The 22,546-nt window shown below is 48.6% G+C and overlaps 1 protein-coding gene across 5 annotated transcripts in view; it reads right to left on the bottom strand.

The window, feature by feature from the left end:
• Positions 1-445: 445 nt before the first annotated feature.
• CDK14 (cyclin dependent kinase 14) overlaps positions 446-22,546 on the bottom strand; it is a 509,998-nt gene continuing 487,897 nt past the window's right edge. For all 5 annotated transcript variants that reach the window (XM_066584666.1, XM_066584664.1, XM_066584665.1 and 2 more), the window contains one exon: positions 446-662. The gene's annotated coding sequence lies outside the window, so the exon portion shown is untranslated. The remainder of the gene's footprint in view (positions 663-22,546) is intronic.

Genomic DNA, 22,546 nt, shown 5'->3' with positions numbered 1-22,546 from the left:
CACATCCATAGCTTCAAAACTGAAAAAAATGCAACCCAACCCGTGCATTGCCATTCATATTCTATATATGCTTTATTCTAAAAACCGTGAATACATTATTTCTATCATGTTATAGTGAAGTACAAATGTCAATGTTTTCTCATCCAAAGCCTTTGTATTACAGCTTGGATGTTCAACAGAATATTGCTAATTATAAGAACAGGCCCCAGTGCCCACTGATAATAAAGTCCTTGTATAGAAATGTATCTTAAAGGATCCAGTATGAATTTGCTTCAAACATTTAATGCAAATGAGATTCCCCCCCCCCCCCCAAACAAAAGTCTTGAAAACCAATAAATAGTTGAATTCTAGGCTTATAGCCTCAAAAAACCAAAACTAGGAACGTTTAGAGCCATGAGCATATAGATATGTGTTGTCTGAAATAAACCAAGAACATAAAAAGTGATGCCATGTAGATATTACATTTTAATCTTCATATAAATCACAAGGTAGCAAACGGCGTGCAAGGCTTGAAGCAAATAAGTGAGTGGAACATTGTCTTGTGAGATCCTTAGCAGTGATGAGTCAGCGTAAGGTTGATGATCAACCACCAAAAGTTCTCTGCATAAGGCAAATGTCTTCTCCTTCCATGGTTTTCCTTCTGTAATAACCGACATGTTCTCCTGGAGAAAAAGAAAGCATGAACTTAACATCGGTGGAAAAAGAAGAAATGTTGACCAACGGCAATCGAAAGATCTAATATAGCAGAAAATAATTTTTGCATATATTAAAAGTTTTTCCACTTTTAGGTATCAGAGCTCATTGATGGAAACACAAACACTAAAAGCGTAACTGTCACCCTAAAAGTTAGACAGTACAAACTTAGACTAGGCAGTAGAGATGAGCGAGCGTACTCGGTAAGGAGAGATACTTGAGCGAGTATTGTCCTTACCGAGTACCTGCCTGTTCGCCCGCAAAGATTGGTGCTGGAGGGGGGCGGGGAGCAGCGGGGAACAGGAGGGAGCTCTCTCTCTTCCGCCCGGCTCCCCTCCTGCTCACTCCTGCAACACAGCGCTCACCCACACCGGCACCCGAGTCTTTGCGGGCAAGTAGGCAGGTACTTGGTAAGGACGATACTCGTTCGAGTATCTGTCATTACCGAGTACGCTCGCTCATCTCTACTAGGCAGTCCTAAAATGCGCCCATTTAATTACAGTCACTCTGCTAAATTTTAAATCTGTTGAATTTTAATATTGTCTAGTCTAACTTTAGATCATCTATTAGTTGGCTTGTTTTGTGCCAAATATTGTGCCCAAACTTTGGCGCAATTTTTGGCACAATTTAGGCCACATTCATGTTTAGGAAAAATCGTAAAAACTGTGTGAAAGTGTCTAAAATAATAGCCAATGTGGCGTAAAGCATACAAGACAGTGTTCTGGCATGATTTATGCGCCGCACTGTCCAAACTGCAGGCATGATGTTATAGAGCAGGAGCGGCTAAACAGACTGATATATAGTTTTATGGAAAAAGAATCAGTATAACTTGTATTTTATCCATTTAAAGCTTTGTTCATTCTGAGCTCAACAGTCCAATGGGCGGTCCTATTAGTGATTGACAGCTGTGTATGTGTTACGTCTGTCAGCTCATTGTTATTTTGCCAGCACAGCTTGTTCTGTCCGGACGAGCAAGGGTTAATCTCACCTGTGCCTTCCAGTCAGGTTAATAAGCCTGCTCTGTGTCTGAGTAGTGTGCTGGTGATTGACAGGTCTATCTACCTATCGGCTCCCCCTGCCTCCCTATAAGATCCAGCTCTGGCTGCTTGGGGTTGCCGATTATTTTTCAGTCTGCTAGCCTTTGCTATTACTTTTCAGATTGCTAGCCAGTCTGCTGAGTAGTCCAGCTACTTTGACCTGCTGGTAATCTGGCCCTGGTACCTTGAGCCATTCCCTCAGTCTGCTAGTTAGTCTGACTTTGTTTTTATCCTGCTTCTGTCAGCTTGTCCGCTAGCTCTCGCTGTTATCAGCTAGGGTTTTCCAGTCTGCCTCGTTTTGTATCCTGATTAGAGATGAGCGAACACCAAAATGTTCGGGTGTTCGTTATTCGAAACGAACTTCCCGCGATGTTCGAGGGTTCGTTTCGAATAATGAACCCCATTGAAGTCAATGGGCGACCCGAGCATTTTTGTATTTCGCCGATGCTCGCTAAGGTTTTCATGTGTGAAAATCTGGGCAATTCAACAAAGTGATGGGAACGACACAGCAACGGATAGGGCAGGCGAGGGGCTACGTGTTGGGCTGCATCTCAAGTTCACAGGTCCCACTATTAAGCCACAATAGCGGCAAGAGTGGGGCCCCCCCCTCCCAAAAACTTTTACTTCTGAAAAGCCCTCATTAGCATGGCATACCTTAGCTAAGCACCACACTAGCTACAACAAAGCACAATCACTGCCTGGATGACACTCCGCTGCCACTTCTCCTGGCTTACATGCTGCCCAACCGCCCCCCCCCCCCCCCCACAGCGCACACCAAAGTGTCCCTGCGCAGCCTTCAGCTGCCCTCATGCCACACCACGCTCATGTCTATTTAGAAGTGCGTCTGCCATGACGAGGGACCGCAGGCACACACTGCACAGGGTTGGCACGGCTAGGCAGCGACCCTCTTTAAAAGGGGCGGGGCGATAGCCCACAATGCTGTACAGAAGCAATGAGAAATAGAATCCTGTGCCACCGCCATCAGGAGCTGCACACGTGGGCATAGCAATGGGGAACCTATGTGCCACACACTATTCATTCTGTCAAGGTGTCTGCATGCCCCAGTCAGACTGGTAATATGTACCTTAACAGTAACCGTGTTGGTGGTAATGTGGTGGTGACTGCGGACCTAGTAGCGCGGTTTTATTTTGTTGGTTTTCGGAATGTGGCCAGGATTAAGTGGGCCGTGGCGGGGGGATGGTGGGGGGGCTCTCTTGTAGTGTCGGTAAAGGTGAAATTCTTGGACTGCCACCAGACGAACCAATGCAAAGGCATTTGCCAAGAATGTTTTCCCTGTTGGAGGAGGAGGGGGATGTTTTTGAGGCACTACGTGTCCTCTCCACGTGTCCGTGGTTATATGCACCTTAACAGTAACCGCGTTGGTGGGAAATGGCCTCGCCGCCATCATGTCTTTGGGAAGCCTCTGTTTCCATACCACAGAGACATACCATTAGCAGCGGTATAGGCAGAGCCCATAATTCGTAACATTTCAGCCGTAGCATTAGGACAGGCCCCACTAACATATCACTAGCAGCATTATAGGAGGAGCGCAGTCTTCGTTCCATGTCAGCAATAGTAGCACTCAAGACAGGCCCCAGTAACAATTCCGAAGCAGCAGTATAGCGGGAGCGCAGTCTTCGTTCCATGTCAGCAATAGTAGCACTCAAGACAGGCCCCAGTAACAATTCTGAAGCAGCAGTATAGTGGGAGCGCAGTCTTAGTTCCATTTCAGTAGCCTTAGTATAGCCAAGGCCCAAGTTACATTTATGTAGCTAAAGTGTAGGCCAACCCCACACACACTTCTGTACCATGAGTGCAGGCGAAGAACATACAAATTGCTATGATTACACTGTAGGTGAGGGCCCCAAAAAATTGGTGTACCAACAGTACTAATGTACCTCAGTAAACATTGGCCATGCCCAACCAAGATGGCAGGTTAAACCCATTAATCGCTTTGGTTAATGTGGCTTAAGTGGTAACTAGGCCTGGAGGCAGCCCAGTTTAACGAAAAATTGGTTCAAGTTAAAGTTTCAACGCTTTTAAGAGCATTGAAACGTATAAAAATTGTTTAGAAAAATTAGATGAGTGAGCCTTGTGGCCCTAAGAAAAATTGCCCGTTCAGCGTGATTACGTGAGGTTTCAGGAGGAGGAGCAGGAGGAGGAGGAGGAATATTAGACACAGATTGATGAAGCAGAAATGTCCCCGTTTTGGATGGTGAGAGAGAACGTAGCTTCCATCCGCGGGTGCAGCCTACGTAATGCTTACGTATCGCTGCTGTCCGCTGGTGGAGAAGAGAAGTCTGGGGAAATCCAGGCTTTGTTCATCTTGATGAGTGTTAGCCTGTCGGCACTGTCGGTTGACAGGCGGGTATGCTTATCTGTGATGATTCCCCCAGCCGCACTAAACACCCTCTCCGACAAGACGCTAGCCGCAGGACAAGCAAGCACCTCCAGGGCATACAGCGCTAGTTCAGGCCACGTGTCCAGCTTCGACACCCAGTAGTTGTAGGTGGCAGAGGCGTCACGGAGGACGGTCGTGCGATCGGCTACGTACTCCCTCACCATCCTTTTACAGTGCTCCCGCCGACTCAGCCTTGACTGGGGAGCGGTGACACAGTCTTGGTGGGGAGCCATAAAGCTGTCCAGGCCCTTAAAGACTGTTGCACTGCCGGGGATGTACATGCTGCTCGATCTCCGCACCTCCCCTGCTACCTTGCCCTCGGTACTGCGCCTTCTGCCACTAGCGCTGTCGGCTGGGAATTTTACCATCAGTTTGTCCGCAAGGGTCCTGTGGTATAGCAACACTCTCGAACCCCTTTCCTCTTCGGGAATGAGAGTGGGCAGGTTCTCCTTATAGCGTGGGTCGAGCAGTGTGTACACCCAGTAATCCGTTGTGGCCAGAATGCGTGCAACGCGAGGGTCACGAGAAAGGCATCCTAACATGAAGTCAGCCATGTGTGCCAGGGTACCTGTACGCAACACATGGCTGTCTTCACTAGGAAGATCACTGCCAGGATCCTCCTCCTCCTCAGGCCATACACGCTGAAAGGATGACAGGCAATCAGCCGGTGTACCGTCAGCAGCGGGCCAAGCTGTCTCTTCCCCCTCCTCCTCATCCTCCTCATGCTCCTCCTCCTCCTCCTGTACGCGCTGAGAAATAGACAGGAGGGTGCCCTGACTATCCAGCGGCATACTGTCTTCCACCGCCCCCGTTTCCGAGCGCAAAGCAGCTGCCTTTATGGTTTGCAGGGAATTTCTCAAGATGCATAGCAGAGGAATGGTGACGCTAATGATTGTAGCATCGCCGCTCACCACCTGGGTAGACTCCTCAAAATTACCAAGGACATGGCAGATGTCTGCCAACCAGGCCCACTCTTCTGAAAGGAATTGAGGAGGCTGACTCCCACTGCGCCGCCCATGTTGGAGTTGGTATTCGACTATAGCTCTACGCTGTTCATAGAGCCTGGCCAACATGTGGAGCGTAGAGTTCCACCGTGTGGGCACGTCGCACAGCAGTAAGTGCACTGGCAGCTTAAAGTGATGTTGCAGGGTGCGCAGGGTGGCAGCGTCCGTGTGGGACTTGCGGAAATGTGCGCAGAGCCGGCGCGCCTTTACGAGCAGGTCTGACAAGCGTGGGTAGCTTTTCAGAAAGCGCTGAACCACCAAATTAAAGATGTGGGCCAGGCATGGCACGTGCGTGAGGCTGCCGAGCTGCAGAGCCGCCACCAGGTTACGGCCGTTGTCACACACGACCATGCCCGGTTGGAGGCTCAGCGGCGCAAGCCAGCGGTCGGTCTGCTGTGTCAGACCCTGCAGCAGTTCGTGGGCCGTGTGCCTCTTATCGCCTAAGCTGAGTAGTTTCAGCACGGCCTGCTGACGCTTGCCCACCGCTGTGCTGCCACACCGCGCGACACCGACTGCTGGCGACATGCTGCTGCTAACACATCTTGATTGCGAGACAGAGGAGGAGGAGGAGGAGGAGCGTGCTTTAGTGGAGGAAGCATACACCTCCGCAGATACCAGCACCGAGCTGGGGCCCGCAATTCTGGGGGTGGGTAGGACGTGAGCGGTCCCAGGCTCTGACTCTGTCCCAGCCTCCACTAAATTCACCCAATGTGCCGTCAGGGAGATGTAGTGGCCCTGCCCGCCTGTGCTTGTCCACGTGTCCGTTGTTAAGTGGACCGTGGCAGTAACCGCGTTGGTGAGGGCGCGTACAATGTTGCGGGAGACGTGGTCGTGCAGGGCTGGGACGGCACATCGGGAAAAGTAGTGGCGACTGGGAACTGAGTAGCGCGGGGCCGCCGCCTCCATGATACTTTTGAAGGACTCCGTTTCCACAACCCTATACGGCAGCATCTCAAGGCTGATGAATTTTGCTATGCGGACGGTTAACGTTTGAGCGTGCGGGTGCGTGGCGGCGTACTTGCGCTTGCGCTCCAACAGTTGCGCAAGCGACGGCTGGACGGTGCGCTGAACTACACTGCTGGATGGGGCCGAGGACAGCGGAGATGAGGGTGTGGGTGCAGGCCATGAGGCGGTAGTGCCTGTGTCCTGAGAGGGGGGTTGCATCTCAGTGGCAGGTTGGGGCACAGGGGGAGAGGCAGGGGTGCAAACCGGAGGCGCTGAACGGCCTTCGTCCCACCTTGTGGGGTGCTTGGCCATCATATGTCTGCGCATGGTGGTGGTGGTGAGGCTGTTGGTGTTGGCTCCCCGGCTGAGCTTTGCGCGACAAAGGTTGCACACCACTGTTCGTCGGTCGTCAGGCGTCTCTGTGAAAAACTGCCAGACCTTAGAGCACCTCGGCCTCTGCAGGGTGGCATGGCGCGAGGGGGCGCTTTGGGAAACACTTGGTGGATTATTCGGTCTGGCCCTGCCTCTACCCCTGGCCACCGCACTGCCTCTTGCAACCTGCCCTGCTGATGCCCTTGACTCCCCCTCTGAAGACCTGTCCTCCTGAGTAAGCGTTGCACACCAGGTGGGGTCAGTCACCTCATCGTCCTGCTGCTCTTCCTGCGAATCCTCTGTGCGCTGCTCCCTCGGACTTACTGCCCTTACTACTACCTCACTGCAAGACAACTGTGTCTGATCGTCATCGTCCTCCTCACCCACAGAAAGTTGTTGAGACAGTTGGCGGAAGTCCCCAGCCTCTTCCCCCGGACCCCGGGAACTTTCGAATGGTTGGGCATCAGTGACGATAAACTCCTCTGGTGGGAGAGGAACCGCTGCTGCCCAATCTAAGCAGGGGCCCGAGAACAGTTCCTGGGAGTGTTCCCGCTCCTGAGCAGGTGTCATTGTAGTGGAGTGAGGAGGCTGGGAGGAAGGATGAGCAGCAGACAGAGGATTCGGATTTGCAGCAGTGGACGGCGCAGAACTGCGTGTTGACGATAGGTTGCTCGAAGCACTTTCTGCCATCCAGGACAGGACCTGCTCACACTGCTCATTTTCTAATAACCGTCTCCCGCGTGGACCCATTAATTGGGCGATGAATGTGGGGACGCCAGAAACGTGCCTCTCTCCTAATCGCGCAGCAGTCGGCTGCGACACACCTGGATCAGGAGCTCGGCCTGTGCCCACACCCTGACTTGGCCCTCCGCGTCCACGGCCGCGTCCACGTCCTCTAGGCCTACCCCTACCCCTCAGCATGCTGTATTACCAGTGATTTGATTTCACAGGCAGGAAATAAATTGGCGCAAGACTGCAGGCCAAATATAATTTTTTCCCTTTTTTGAAAACGAAAGGCCCCACTGCCTCTAGTGAATGAATAATCTAAGTTTAATAACTGTGTTGTGGCCCTGCTAATGTGTCACAGAACGTGAGGGTAGCAGAGTTATTATAACTCTGGCAGAGCAGGTATTTTTTTTCCAAATTAAGGAAAGCAAATGGCGAAGCCAGCAGTAAAACGTAGCTGGGTGCGTCTGATTTTTAAACGTTGCACACGCAGCCGACACGTACACACAGCCCTTAGGACGGACAGAGGCAGGACAAATAGTTTTTTTTCAGTTTTTTTCCACCAAAAGGCAGCACTGCGTATATTCAATGAACATGAGAAGTTTAATAACTGTGCTGTGGCCCTGCTAATGTGGCACAGAACTTGAGGGTAGCAGAGTTATTATAACTCTGGCAGAGCAGGTATTTTTTTCCCAATTAAGGAAAGCAAATGGCGAAGCCAGGAGTAAAACGTAGCTGGGTGCGTCTGATTTTTAAACGTTGCACACGCAGCCGACACGTGTCCACAGCCCTTAGGACGGACAGAGGCAGGACAAATAGAAATTTTTTCAGTTTTTTTCCACCAAAAGGCAGCACTGCGTATATTCAATGAACATGAGAAGTTTAATAACTGTGCTGTGGCCCTGCTAATGTGGCACAGAACTTGAGGGTAGCAGAGTTAATATAACTCTGGCAGAGCAGGTATTTTTTTCCCAATTAAGGAAAGCAAATGGCGAAGCCAGGAGTAAAACGTAGCTGGGTGCGTCTGATTTTTAAACGTTGCACACGCAGCCGACACGTGTCCACCGCCCTTAGGACGGACAGAGGCAGGACAAATAGAAATTTTTTCAGTTTTTTTCCACCAAAAGGCAGCACTGCGTATATTCAATGAACATGAGAAGTTTAATAACTGTGCTGTGGCCCTGCTAATGTGGCACAGAACTTGAGGGTAGCAGAGTTATTATAACTCTGGCAGAGCAGGTATTTTTTTTCCAAATTAAGGAAAGCAAATGGCGAAGCCAGCAGTAAAACGTAGCTGGGTGCGTCTGATTTTTAAACGCTCATCTCTAATCCTGATTCATGCAGCTTGTCCGTTTGACCTTGGTATTGTCTGCTATACTCTTTGTTATCAGCCAGGCTCTACTATCTTCCTCTGTTCTGTTTGTATTGTTCGTGTTGGTTCTTGTCATCTCCCTTTCCTGTCGGTGCTAGTGGGTAGTTGTCTCTTTCATAGGTACTGCGGTCCCTGCCTGTCCCCCCTAGTTAGCGTAGGGTCAGAGTTGGTGGCCTGGACAGGTCCATCATCAGGGCCTTCTTCAGGAAGGGACAATGGCGTGGGTGTAGATCAGGGACCCCCGCGCCATGCGTACCTAATTACCCCAGTAGTACCGTAACAGTATGACTGCACATACAGGGGTAGCTGTCAATCACTGATAGCTCCACCCATTGGACTGGTCAACTCAGAACGAGCATTGATATGAATGAATAAATTACAAGTTCTGCAGAATCTTTTCCCATAAAACTATATATCAATCTGCTCAGCCCCTCCTGCTCTATAACATGATGTCTGCAGTTTGGACAGCATATTTAAGCTGATAAGATTCCCATCAAGGCACCAACTGAGGTCTAAGCTCCCAGATCCCCACTTATGCAACCTTCTGATCAGTAGCATAACTTGAAGCTGCAGGGCCCCAATGCAAGATTTATAACAGGTACAACTGCACTTTCTGCACCTATTATAGTTATGCCCCTGTGTTATGTCCAAACTGGACGCAAAACACCTCATCTGGATCAGACATGATTTATGGTCCTAAAAGGACACCAATACATACAATATACTAATGCAGCGTACACAGAATATTTATAATGAAACCAAAGAGTGAGGAAACAGGAAGTCTGACCTTAACCTACTAATGCAATGAGACCCTACCTAAAAGCAGGGCATTCGCCCTGATGAGAACAACCCCCATATTAGAAACCTGGAGCAACCCTGACTCTCCCTAGTTGGAAAAGAGGGATAATTACAATAATAAATAACAATATGTACCCTATAAATATTAAACAAGCACATAAAGAACCAGATGTAACAGTAATGCAAAACAAGCAATAAGGAGATAGATGTTAAACACCCAAAATATCCTTTACACCAGATTTATCTGACAGTGGAGAAGAAAGGAGCCACCAGAGAAACCTTCAGACTAGAAGTATAACCGGCATCCTGCATAAGGAGGAGCCGGAATAAATGTGTGCTGATTGGTTGTCTGGGACACACACCTCCCATCAGATCAATCCATTCACAGACCAGCAGAGAAGTGTTCATGTCAGCATCCAACACCAGAATGACACTAAGCAAATGCTGGCGTGTGGATCATGTGTGCCGGGGCTGACGCCTTGACATCACCTTGCTTCTGATAGGGCTAAAAGTCCAAAACAAAAAAAAGCTGGAAGCAGCTTTACCACTTCAATCTGAAATCGAGAAAAGAAAAGTAGCAGGACAGCAGAGAGTCTTAAGATGTCGGAAGCTAGAAGAGTCATGGAGTGGCTTAGCCATGGTGATATACAGTGGATTCTGAAGTCCCCCATAACATATCAGGCTCTACTTGGTGACAGTACTGGACATTACTAATGCATTGTACCAGAGGTTTAAGTTAAAACATAATTTGGGGCAATTTTCAAGATCCAATTGCTGCAATAAGTTATATTTTTCTTCCTTTTTTTCTAAATCTGATATTGAAAGGCCCAATGATATACCAGTTCTGAAGGAGCCAAGTTTGCTACCTACCTAAATCTCAAAAAAAATTCAACAAAATGACTCACAAATAGTTTTTTGTTAAAAAATAAGACAGCTGGCTCCATAAATAAAGTTTTTTTTGGAAAGCCTGGGTTTGTACTAGGGTAGACTGTTTCCCCCATGACTGTAAGGTGTAACTGTTCACTCGGCCAAATATATTTCTGGACGTCAGAGGAACACAAGAGGATAGAAGATACATTCATTTTTATAAATGTGACTTTCTGCTGGCCTCACTCCCAGTCCCTGAGCGCAGCTTGGCGACAGAATTGAACAGATGTTGAACAGGAGTCAATTTGGAAAAGTAGCCCATACCTAGAATATTAATGCATCAGCAAATCCACCTAAGCAGCCATTCTCCTTAGAACTCTAAAATTCTGGACTTTATATCGGAGATGTATCTATACTTTCCTTCACCTGAGACAAAGGTTCAGTTTCCTGCCCTAGCCTTATATCGAAATACCCTGCCCAAGCCAAGATGGCTTGTTGGCAACCACGACTCCATCTACAACTCTGTTTATATTACCTTGGCCCCTAATGAGCTGTGACCGAATTCTCTGCTTTTTAGTTTTAACCCCTTAACGACCGCTCAAAACACATTTTCACAGAGGCTGTTAATGGGCTATATTCCAATGCAATCGCCTATGGCTGAGCTTCATAAGTTTTAGGCCCAATGTCCACGGGTGGATTTTAATTATAGAATCCTCATGAGTTTCTTGTGTGTGAGATATGCAGCTCTAGGCACCCATAGGAAAGCATTAGCATCCGCAAAACAGTTTAGAGCATGCAGATGTGATTTTTTTTTTTCCCGCGCGGGAAAAAAAAATAGCAGCGTGCTCCATTTTTCCGTGGATCTCGCAGGACAGCTTCCATTGAAGTTAATGGAAGCCGTCCATTTTGCGGCACATCCGCAGCTGTCACTGTGGACATGCCGTGGATCCGCACGAAAGCAGGGTATTAAAAAAAAATAAAAATTGCACTGTGCATGCAGCCGACACGTCACTGGCGCATCTGGACGCATCCACCATGCTGAAGAAAGAAGATCCGGTTGGCATGGAGGAGACCCGTGCTGGGCAGGTAAGAAAATGTATTTTTCTGCGGGCACGGCTGGATTCCGCTGCGGGATTCAGCAGATGTAATCCGTGCGTGCAAGTGGACGTTGGGCCTTAGAGTACACCGCTATACTGAAGTATAGCAATGTGTTATAAGAATGTGAAAAGAAATCAAGTCCCCTAGTGGGACAAAAATAAAAAGTCAAAAATATAACAAATTTTATTAAAAAAAATGAATAAATAAAAATAAAAACATCCCAACCCTTCCCCCCCCCTCTACTACGTAAAAAAATAAATCCCGAATCAGGCATCACCACATTCGTAATAACCCTGAAAAAAAGAGTTAGTACATTTTTTAACCTCCACGGAGCACATGATGAAAAAAAAAAAACATAAAACAATGTGAAAATAGCAAATTTTGCCTATCTCGCAAAAAACGGGATAGAAAGCAATCAAAACATCATATGAATCAACAAATGGTACCATGAAAAAGCTCAACTCATCCTGCAAAAAAAAACCCTCACACTGAACTGTTAACAAAATAGAAAAATATTAGGGGTCTTTGACAGCAGCGATAAAAAATTAAGTTTTTACATTTAAAAAAAGTGAAAAAAAAATTACGGAAATTTGGTATTGACATAATAGCACTGGCCTGCGGAATTAATTCAATATATTGTTTAGAAAAATGGTATAAAAAGCAATCAAAATGTTTTCTGTTCACAAAAATTGGATAAATGAAGACTGGAGTTAATCCCACAAAAAATAAAAATGCTACGGCTCTTGGAATGCGGCAAAAACAAATCTCTAAAAAAAGGTAATTCGCAAAAAAGCGCCTGTGTGAGAGAGGCCTACGGGGTTAATATGATCATATTAAAAACTTTCTAGAATTCAGTCTACTCTGGTACTTCATATCGTTGCATTTTACATTCTAGTCAGTACAAACCCTACAGAAGTCTACATCATGCCAGCCAACCTCATCATGCCATGACAGGAGGGCCTAGCCCTTGATCACCCAATCCCTGTTCCAAAGCCCTATGAAATAAGCGCACGGTTCAGGGGGGTTTTAAGTAACTAGTAGCTGATTATTTCAATTTCTTGTCAAAGTGCAGGATCAGCTTGTCAGTGTGACATCCCGATCATGTGGATGGCGCCGCATGAAGGAGTACGCAGTGCCATCAAAGCCGGCGCTAAAGTTAACGGGCTCGTAGCGCAGGGACGGTGCCAATAGCCCGTTAGTTTGTGTGTCGCGGGCACGAAGGGGTTACAGTAATATTAGTTGCAGCTCAGTACAACCTGTCATACTTGAAAGTGGCTTGTGAGCTACACAAGGTTGAGGATCATTGTCGTAGAGGGTTTATTGAAGGCTCCTTTGATGGCTTCAGTGCATGAGTATATATATATTTTAAGGAGATCATGTCCTTATACAACTGAAGACCATCACACATTCAGACCATTATGTTCAGACGTTCCATTATAGTCTGAAGAACCAAGCTCTTGCAATTTCATTTTTTTTTACGTTTTTTAAAATTTTAACATTTTCAGGATTTTCAGCACATTTGAAGCAAAATTCTTGCTCAGCTGAAGATGACTTATTTAAATAAGACTGAGAACCTTGGAAGACTTATGGTATTTGCCAAAAATGTCAAATCAAGCCTTTAACAAAGTTCATCCATAAAGAAGCTAGTAACATTTTTCACCAATTACAGATACATATTACGCTTCCAAAGGAGAAATCCCAATAACGTCTATGTAGATAATACGCACATGACTGCTCACACCGACATCGTAACACCTCAATTTTACAGATCCGACAGTGATGTACTGTGGAGCTCAATTGTGAAATAGCCTATCTACTTATTCCTGTGGAGCTTCCAAAGTTCCAATGTCTAACCTCCTTCTTTACCAAGGGTGTGACTAAAGAGGGTGCAGGGGTTGCGATCAAAAAGACACTGGTCCTTGATGGGGTCCAAAGACTTCTATATCACACACAGGAAGACACCAGTACTGTGAAGACCCATGATGTTGGGGAAAGCCTTGGTACAGATTTTGCACTGGAACCCAGGAGTTTCACATTAAAAGGTCTATAACTAGAGATGAGCGAGCACCAAAATGCTCGGGTGCTCGTTACTTGGGACGAAAATTTCGCGATGCTCAAGGGTTCGTTTCGAATAACGAACCCCATTGAAGTCAATGGGCGACCCGAGCATTTTTGTATTTCGCCGATGCTCGCTAAGGTTTCCATTTGTGAAAATCTGGGCAATTCAAGAAAGTGATGGGAACGACACAGCAACGGATAGGGCAGGCGAGGGGCTACATGTTGGGCTGCATCTCAAGTTCCCAGGTCCCACTATTAAGCCACAATAGCGGCAAGAGTGGCCCCCCCCCCTCCCAACAATTTTTATTTCTGAAAAGCCCTCATTAGCAATGCATACCTTAGCTAAGCACCACACTACCTCCAACAAAGCGCAATCACTGCCTGCATGACACTCCGCTGCCACTTCTCCTGGGTTACATGCTGCCCAACCCCCCCCCCCCCCACACACACAACCCAGTGTCCACAGCACACACCAAAGTGTCCCTGCGCAGCCTTCAGCTGCCCTCATGCTACGCCACACTCATGTCTATTTATAAGTGCATCTGCCATGAGGAGGAACCGCAGGCACACACTGCAGAGGGTTGGCATGGCTAGGCAGCGACCATCTTTAAAAGGGGCAGGACGATAGCCCACAAAGCTTTACAGAAGCAGTGAGAAATATAATCCTGTGCCACCGCCATCAGGAGCTGCACACGTGGGCATAGCAATGGGGAACCTATGTGCCACACACTATTAATTCTGTCAAGGTGTCTGCATGCCCCAGTCAGACCGCGGTTTTTTATAAATAGTCACAGGCAGGTACAACTCCGCAATGGAAATTCTGTGTGCACCCACAGCATGGGTGGCTCCCTGGAACCCACTGGCTGTACATAAATGTATCCCATTGCAGTGCCCTGGACGCAGAGCTAACGTCAGATTAAATGCAGGTGGGCTTCGGCCCACACTGCATGCCCCAGCCTGACCGGGGTTTTTAATTCATAGACACAGGCAGGTACAACTCCCTATTGTGAAGTCCCTGTGGACCGACAGCATGGGTGGGTGCCAGGAAGCCACCGGCGGCACATAAATATATCCCATTGCATTGCCCATTACAGTTGAGGTAATAATGTCATGTTTAATGCAGGTGGGCTTCGGCCCACACTGCATGCCCCAGTCAGACTGGGGTTCTTTGAAAGTGGACACATGCAGTTACAACTCCGTGTGGACCGACAGCATGGGTGGCTCCCTGGAACCCACCAGCGGTACATAAATATATCCCATTGCAGTGCCCAGTACAGCTGAGGTAACATCAGCTTTAATGCAGGTGGGCAAAAAATTAATTGGATTACACTGTAGGCGAGGGCCCCCAAAAATTGGTGTACCAACAGTACTAATGTACCTCAGAAAAATTGCCCATGCCCAACCAAGAGGGCAGGTGAAACCCATTAATCGCTTTGGTTAATGTGGCTTAATTTGTAACTAAGCCTGGAGGCAGCCCAGTTAAAATAAAAGTTGGTTCAGGTGCAAGTTTCAACGCTTTAATGAGCATTGAAACGTATAAAAATTGTTTACAAAAATTATATGACTGAGCCTTGTGGGCCTAAGAAAAATTGCCCATTCGGCGTGATTACGTGAGGTTTCAGGAGGAGGAGCAGGAGGAGGAGGAGGAGGAGGAATATTATACACAGATTGATGAAGCAAAAATGTCCCCGTTTTGGATGGTGATAGAGAACAATGCTTCCATCCGCGGGTGCTGCCTACGTATTGTTTTGGTATCGCTGCTGTCCGCTGGTGAAGAAGAGAAGTCTGGGGAAATCCAGGCTTTGTTCATCTTGATGAGTGTAAGCCTGTCGGCACTGTCGGTTGACAGGCGGGTACGCTTATCCGTGATGATTCCCCCAGCCGCACTAAACAGCCTCTCTGACAAGACGCTAGCCGCAGGACAAGCAAGCACCTCCAGGGCATACAGCGCGAGTTCAGGCCACGTGTCCAGCTTCGACACCCAGTAGTTGTAGGGGGCAGAGGCGTCACGGAGGACGGTCGTGCGATCGGCTACGTACTCCCTCACCATCCTTTTACAGTGCTCCTGCCGACTCAGCCTTGACTGGGGAGCTGTGACACAGTCTTGCTGGGGAGCCAGAAAGCTGTCAAAGGCCTTAGAGAGTGTTCCCCTGCCTGTGCTGTACATGCTGCCTGATCTCCGCGCCTCCCCTGCTACCTGGCCCTCGAAACTGCGCCTTCTGCCACTAGCGCTGTCGGATGGGAATTTTACCATCAGCTTGTCCGCCAGGGTCCTGTGGTATAGCATCACTCTCTAACCCCTTTCCTCTTCGGGTATCAGAGTGGAAAGGTTCTCCTTATACCGTGGGTCGAGCAGTGTGTACACCCAGTAATCCGTAGTGGCCAGAATGCGTGTAACGCGAGGGTCACGAGAAAGGCATCCTAACATGAAGTCCGCCATGTGTGCCAGGGTACCTGTACGCAAGACATGGCTGTCCTCACTAGGAAGATCACTTTCAGGATCCTCCTCCTCCTCCTCAGGCCATACACGCTGAAAGGATGACAGGCAAGCAGCATGGGCCAAGCTGTCTCTTCCCCCTCCTCCTCATCCTCCTCATGCTCCTCCTCCTCCTCAACGCGCTGAGATATATACAGGAGGGTGCTCTGACTATCCAGCGACATACTGTCTTCCCCCGCCTCCGTTTCTGATTCCAAAGCGTCTGCCTTTATGCTTTGCAGGGAACTTCTCAAGAGGCATAGCAGAGGAATGGTGACGCTAATGATTGCAGCATCCCCGCTCACCATCTGGGTAGACTCCTCAAAGTTTCCAAGGACCTGGCAGATGTCTGCCAACCAGGCCCACTCTTCTGTAATGAATTGAGGAGGCTGACTCCCACTGCGCCGCCCATGTTGGAGTTGGTATTCCACTATAGCTCTACGCTGCTCATAGAGCCTGGCCAACATATGGAGCGTAGAGTTCCACCGTGTGGGCACGTCGCACAGCAGTCGGTGCACTGGCAGATTAAACAGATGTTGCAGGGTGCGCAGGGTGGCAGCGTCCGTGTGGGACTTGCGGAAATGTGCGCAGAGCCGGCGCGCCTTTACGAGCAGGTCTGACAAGCGTGGGTAGCTTTTCAGAAAGCGCTGAACCACCAAATTAAAGACGTGGGCCAGGCATGGCACGTGCGTGAGGCTGCCGAGCTGCAGAGCCGCCACCAGGTTACGGCCGTTGTCACACATGACCATGCCCGGTTGGAGGCTCAGCGGCGCAAGCCAGCGGTCGGTCTGCTCTGTCAGACCCTGCAGCAGTTCGTGGGCCGTGTGCCTCTTATCTGCTAAGCTGAGTAGTTTCAGCGACTGGGAACTGAGTAGCGCGGGGCCGCCGCCGCCATCATACTTTTGAAGGACTCCGTTTCCACAACCCTATACGGCAGCATCTCCAGGCTGATAAATTTGGCAACGTGCACGTTTAACGCTTGAGCGTGCGGGTGCGTGGCGGCGTACTTGCGCTTGCGCTCCAACACTTGCGCTAGCGACGTCTGGACGCTGCGCTGACAGACATTGCTGAATGGGGCCGAGGACAGCGGAGGTGAGGGTGTGGATGCAGGCCAGGAGACGGTAGTGCCTGTGCCCTGAGAGGGGGGTTGGATCTCAGTGGCAGGTTGGGGCACAGGGGGAGAGGCAGCGGTGCAAACCGGAGGCGGTGAACGGCCTTCGTCCCACCTTGTGGGGTGCTTGGCCACCATATGTCTGCGCATGCTGGTGGTGGTGAGGCTGGTGGTGGTGGCTCCCAGGCTGATCTTGGCGCGACACAGGTTGCACAAGACTGTTCGTCGGTCGTCTGCACTCTCAGTGAAAAACTGCCAGACCTTTGAGCACCTCGGCCTCTGCAGGGTGGCATGGCGCGAGGGGGCACTTTGGGAAACAGTTGGTGGATTATTCGGTCTGGCCCTGCCTCTACCCCTGGCCTCCGCACTGCCTCTTCCAACCTGCCCTGCTGCTGCCCTTGCCTCCCCCTCTGAAGACCTGTCCTCAGTAGGCGTAGCAAACCAGGTGGGGTCAGTCACCTCATCGTCCTGCTGCTCTTCCTCCGAATCCTCTGTGCGCTCCTCCCTCGGACTTACTGCCCTTACTACTACCTCACTGATAGACAACTGTGTCTCATCGTCATCTTCCTCCTCACCCACTGAAAGCTCTTGAGACAGTTGCCGGAAGTCCCCAGCCTCATCCCCCGGACCCCGGGAACTTTCCAAAGGTTGGGCATCGGTCACGACAAACTCCTCCAGTGGGAGAGGATTCAGAACCATTGCTGCCCATTCTGGGCAGGGGCCCGAGTACTGTTCCTGGGAGTCTGCCTGCTCCTCAGAATGTGTCATTGTAATGGAGTGAGGAGGCTGGGAGGAAGGAGGAGCAGCAGCCAGAGGATTCAGAGTTGCAGCAGTGGACGGCGCAGAAGTCTGGGTGGTCGATAGATTGCTGGATGCACTTTCTGCCATCCACGACAGGACCTGCTCACACTGCTCATTTTCTAATAAAGGTCTACCGCGTGGACCCATTAATTGTGAGATGAATGTGGGGACGCCAGAAACGTGCCTCTCTCCTAATCCCGCAGCAGTCGGCTGCGATACACCTGGATCAGGAGCTCGGCCTGTGCCCGCACCCTGACTTGGGCCTCCGCGTCCTCGGCCGCGTCCACGTCCTCTAGGCCTACCCCTACCCCTCAGCATGGTGTATTACCAGTAGTGCAGAAACAGAACGCTGTAATTAAATGTGCCGCTTATTGGCCTGTGGTTGGAGGCTGACTTCGCTTACGGAACGCACAGCAGAGCCAGGAAAGAATTTTGCGCAAGCCTGCTGTAACACTTAGCTGGCTACATATGAATTAGGACAACTACCCCCAGCAGAGACCCAGTACACTGAGGACGGTCACAGGCAGCCCAAATAGATTTTTTTTCCCAAATGTTTTTGGAAAGGCCCACTGCCTATATACACTAAATATGTCTTCTGTCCCTGCCTCACCACTACTGGCCCTGGAGAATGTAAAATTACTGCAGGACGCAATGCTCTGCACGGCCGATATACAAAAAAAAAAAAAAAAGTGCAACACTGCAAAAAGCAGCCTCCACACTACTACACACGGTTAGATGTGGCCCTAAGAAGGACCGTTGGGGTTCTTGAAGCCTAAAATAACTCCTAACGCTCTCCCTATAGCAGCTCCGGCATCAGCAGCACTTTCCCTGAACTATGTCAGAATGCATCTGTGGCGAGCCGCGGGAGGGGCCGATTTATATACTCGGGTGACACCTGATCTCGCCAGCCACTCACTGCAGGGGGGTGGTATAGGGCTTGAACGTCGCAGGGGGAAGTTGTAATGCCTTCCCTGTCTTTCTATTGGCCAGAAAAGCGCGCTAACGTCTCAGAGATGAAAGTGAAAGTAACTCGAACATCGCGTGGTACTCGTCTCTAGTAACGAGCATCTCAAACACGCTAATACTCGAACGAGCATCAAGCTCGGCCGAGTACGTTTGCTCATCTCTATCTATAACCCTTCAGTAGCTGTTGGCTATTCGGTTCGACCAAGCAGAAATGTGTGCTCAATGAATCGAGGAGAAAAAGTTGCTGCCAGTCAACCTTGGTAGTGGCTTATCTCCCTTGAGAACAAAGGATCAGGCATGTTGAAATTCAACATGCCCTATCCTTTTTTTCTCCGACATCTGATGAACAAATGTTGACCGAACATCTAATACACATAAGATGTTTGTCAAGCCCTGCTAAAATCGTTGGACACGGCCAACGTTAGACTAGTGTGTACAGACACCTTTACCCCTCTATCATTGGCACTCTTCTCATTACTGGCCATTAGGGCAGAAAGGAGCAATTTATGCCTATATATCAGTGATAAGCCTTGTGTGGTGCGGAGTCCTAAGGCAACAGAAATGCAGTCCTAAGCTCTTGCTCATGACCTGAAGGTTGTGGGTTCAATCCATGCATGCTTCAGGTAGCCGGCTCAAGGTTGACTCAGCCTTCCATCCTTCCCAGGTCAGTAAAATAAGTACCCAGCTTGCTGGGGGGGGGGGGGGGGGGTAAAAGATGACTGCGATGGCAAACCACCCCACAAAAACATCAGGCTGTGTCATCACCCAAGGAGGCAGTCAGTCGGTGCTTGCACCCTCAGCGATGAACAGGAAAATGTATCCTCCTTCTCCAAACGAGAGCATGTCATCTACACTATGTATCATAAGGCATGGTGTAACCCTACTGTAAGTTAGTAAAACTTATTAGATGATCACACAAGGTCCGTGACTATTACTTGTGCTTTTAGATCACCACCAAACTTCTCAGTGGCCTCTAATATAACCAGCTGACAGGTGGAAAATGTCTTTGCATGACTTATATACTGATGTAAGCTCGTTTAGCTCTATATATGATTGGCATCTGGCAGCAGCCGCTTTACAAGGCGTCTCAGCCCAGAGTTAATATAAAGAAGTAAAATGAAATGCCTGATGGCCTCCACAGGACAAAGCAGACATTTTGGGGGAATTCACAATTGCAAAAAAGCATCATGCTATAGAAAAAAAAGATGAAAAAGGAAAACAAGGACTCGTGCTGTGCAGGTGAATGACCTGTGGGAGCAGACCTTGCCTGCCAGGATTTCTACACATTGCAAGCATCAGACACAGAGTAACTGATTAGATCATCTTCTACCTGCCACCGACTAGGCTCGGGAGACTAATTAGAGGAAGTACTGCCTGCACAGGCACCCCATTGACACCTAATTTGCTCAGCCAAAGCCCTTGGGGAGAATGTATTATCTGTGCAGCTGTGCTTTCTGCCTTGCTGAATTTAGACATAAGCAAACCAGTTCTACGAAGAACAATAAGGCCCGCTCCGGCACAATGACATTTTGAGAAATGCACACAAATACATATACGAATTAAAATAATCCAGGGGCAGCCTGGCCCTTTTTCAGAATATTTTCTCATGTTCAAAAAAGGTGAGTAAAAATATTTTTTATTCAATTTTTTAAAAATATTTTCCACTCTTTACATAATGAATATTTATTTTCACTTTAAGCTATAAATGTTGATTTTTGAAGAGTTCCAAGTTTTTAGGACTACATCTGCAACTTTTCATGATTATATTTAGCTGCCGAGTTTTCAAGAAAATATGGAGAAAAAAATATATATAATTAGAGATGAGCGAACCAACTCGGCCACGCCCCTTTTTCGCCCGAGCGCCACGATTTTTGAGTACTTCCGTACTCGGGTGAAAAGATTCGGGGGGCGCCGTGGGTGAATGGGGGGTTGTAGCGGGGAGTGGGGGGAGAGGGAGAGAGAGAGGGCTCCCCCCTGTTCCCCGCTGCTACCCTCTGCTCCGCCACGCCTCCCCCCGCCCCCCCCTGAATCTTTTCACCCGAGTACTCGAAAATCGCGGTGCTCGATTGAGTAATTACTCGAAACGAGTATTTTCGCTCATCTCTATATATAATCCTTCGGATAGGCCATCGCTATATCATCGTAGGGGTCCATCTGGTTGTGGCACGTACTGCAGTTCAACCCATTCAAGTGAACAGTGCCAGTAACTCTTGTATAGATGGCACTCTGCCTAGATAAACCTTTTGGGAGCTTTAGCACTGCAAAGAGAACTGGAGCCCCCTCCGTTCTGCTGACCCCTGGGATCCCCATGGATCACACACTGATAGCCCATTAAATGAAAGTAATGAAAACCCATTTCAATCAAAGGATCATGGATAGAGATGAGCGAGCGTACTCGGATAAGCACTACTCGCTCAAGTAATTTGCTTTATCCGAGTATCGCTGTGCTCGGGTCTAAAGATTCGGGTGCCGACACGGAGCGGGGAGCTGCAGGGGAGAGCGGGGAGGAACGGAGGTAAGATCTTTCTCTCCTTCTCTCCCGCTCGCTCTCCCCTGCTCCCCGCTGCGACTCACCTGTCAGCCGCAGCGGCACCCGAATCTTTAGACACGAGCACAGCGATACTCGGATAAAGCAAATTACTCGAGCGAGTAGTGCTTATGCGAGTACGCTCGCTCATCTCTAATCATGGAATGATGATAGGAGAAAATGGGTAAAAATAAACAGTAAGTCCCTCAAGTCCTAAGTGTTTAGGGATGTGGCGGTGTTAAAATACATAGAAGTAAAGGGTCCCTATAGCAAAGATGAAAATGGGCCCCTTGTCAAGTAAGCAGAGTCCTGATTGAGCGGCATTAACCCTTTCCAATCCACTGTCTGGCGTCTAAAGACATTATGATTTAAGGCTGTACAGCTCTGATGTTGGAAGACGTCCGTCGGGGTTCTCTTACTGTATATTGCCAGCCTCTCTGCTGTCAGAGCCTATGCAATGTGTCACCTTATGCAGTACTGGCTTTAGCCAGCATGTAGCGGCATTGTATAACAGTAGAAAAAAAGGGTAAGCCCCCTAGGAAAACCAGGATACAAATTGGATTGGAAAGGGTTAAATCTGCAGTATTATGCATTACAACTGCCAACAACCCTAATCAGATGTAATCCTCTGTATTGCCACATCAGTACTACTCCACAGCTATAACTCATAATGCACCCAACATCCATCCATCACACAAAGGCTAAAGGCTCATTTACCAGGGCCGAAAATTGGCCTACAGCAATGTGCGCTGATCGACAAAGCATGTCAATCGACACTCTTTCACTGGCATTCACACATGGCAAACAATGAGCTTTATGCATATGAACGTTGGTCATTGGTTGGCTGTACAACTCCCTGTTCGCACGGGAATATGGAGCTGATCAGCAAGAATTGTTACTTTTGCATAAACCAGCAGGAAAGCTGACTAACGAGTGATTGCTGGTTCATCTGTTGATCTTTTGCCCATTTATATGGGTCAACTATTGGGGAAACAAACACCCATAAAGTGCATTTACACAGGCAGATTAACAGCCATGTGATACGATGGAAGACAAGTACTGATGTGGGTGGATTTATTCTATGTGAACGGCTATACAGTATGTTGAGACAAATAATATAAATGTACAGTATATACAGAAATGAGCCACAAATCTCTCAATACTTCCACTGAATAGACATGGGTGATATGATGAAGACAAACCTCCAACCACACATCATACAGCAAAACAGTGACAAGTCCAAGCCTTTTATTCCAGAACTCTCCTATAAGGAACAATGCCATTCCTTTGTTAG

Source organism: Eleutherodactylus coqui, chromosome 12, assembly GCF_035609145.1.
Source record: "Eleutherodactylus coqui strain aEleCoq1 chromosome 12, aEleCoq1.hap1, whole genome shotgun sequence".
NCBI lineage: Eukaryota > Metazoa > Chordata > Amphibia > Anura > Eleutherodactylidae > Eleutherodactylus > Eleutherodactylus coqui.
The sequence above is the reverse complement of the archived record's forward strand: the minus strand, read 5'-3'. Positions and strand labels throughout refer to the sequence as shown.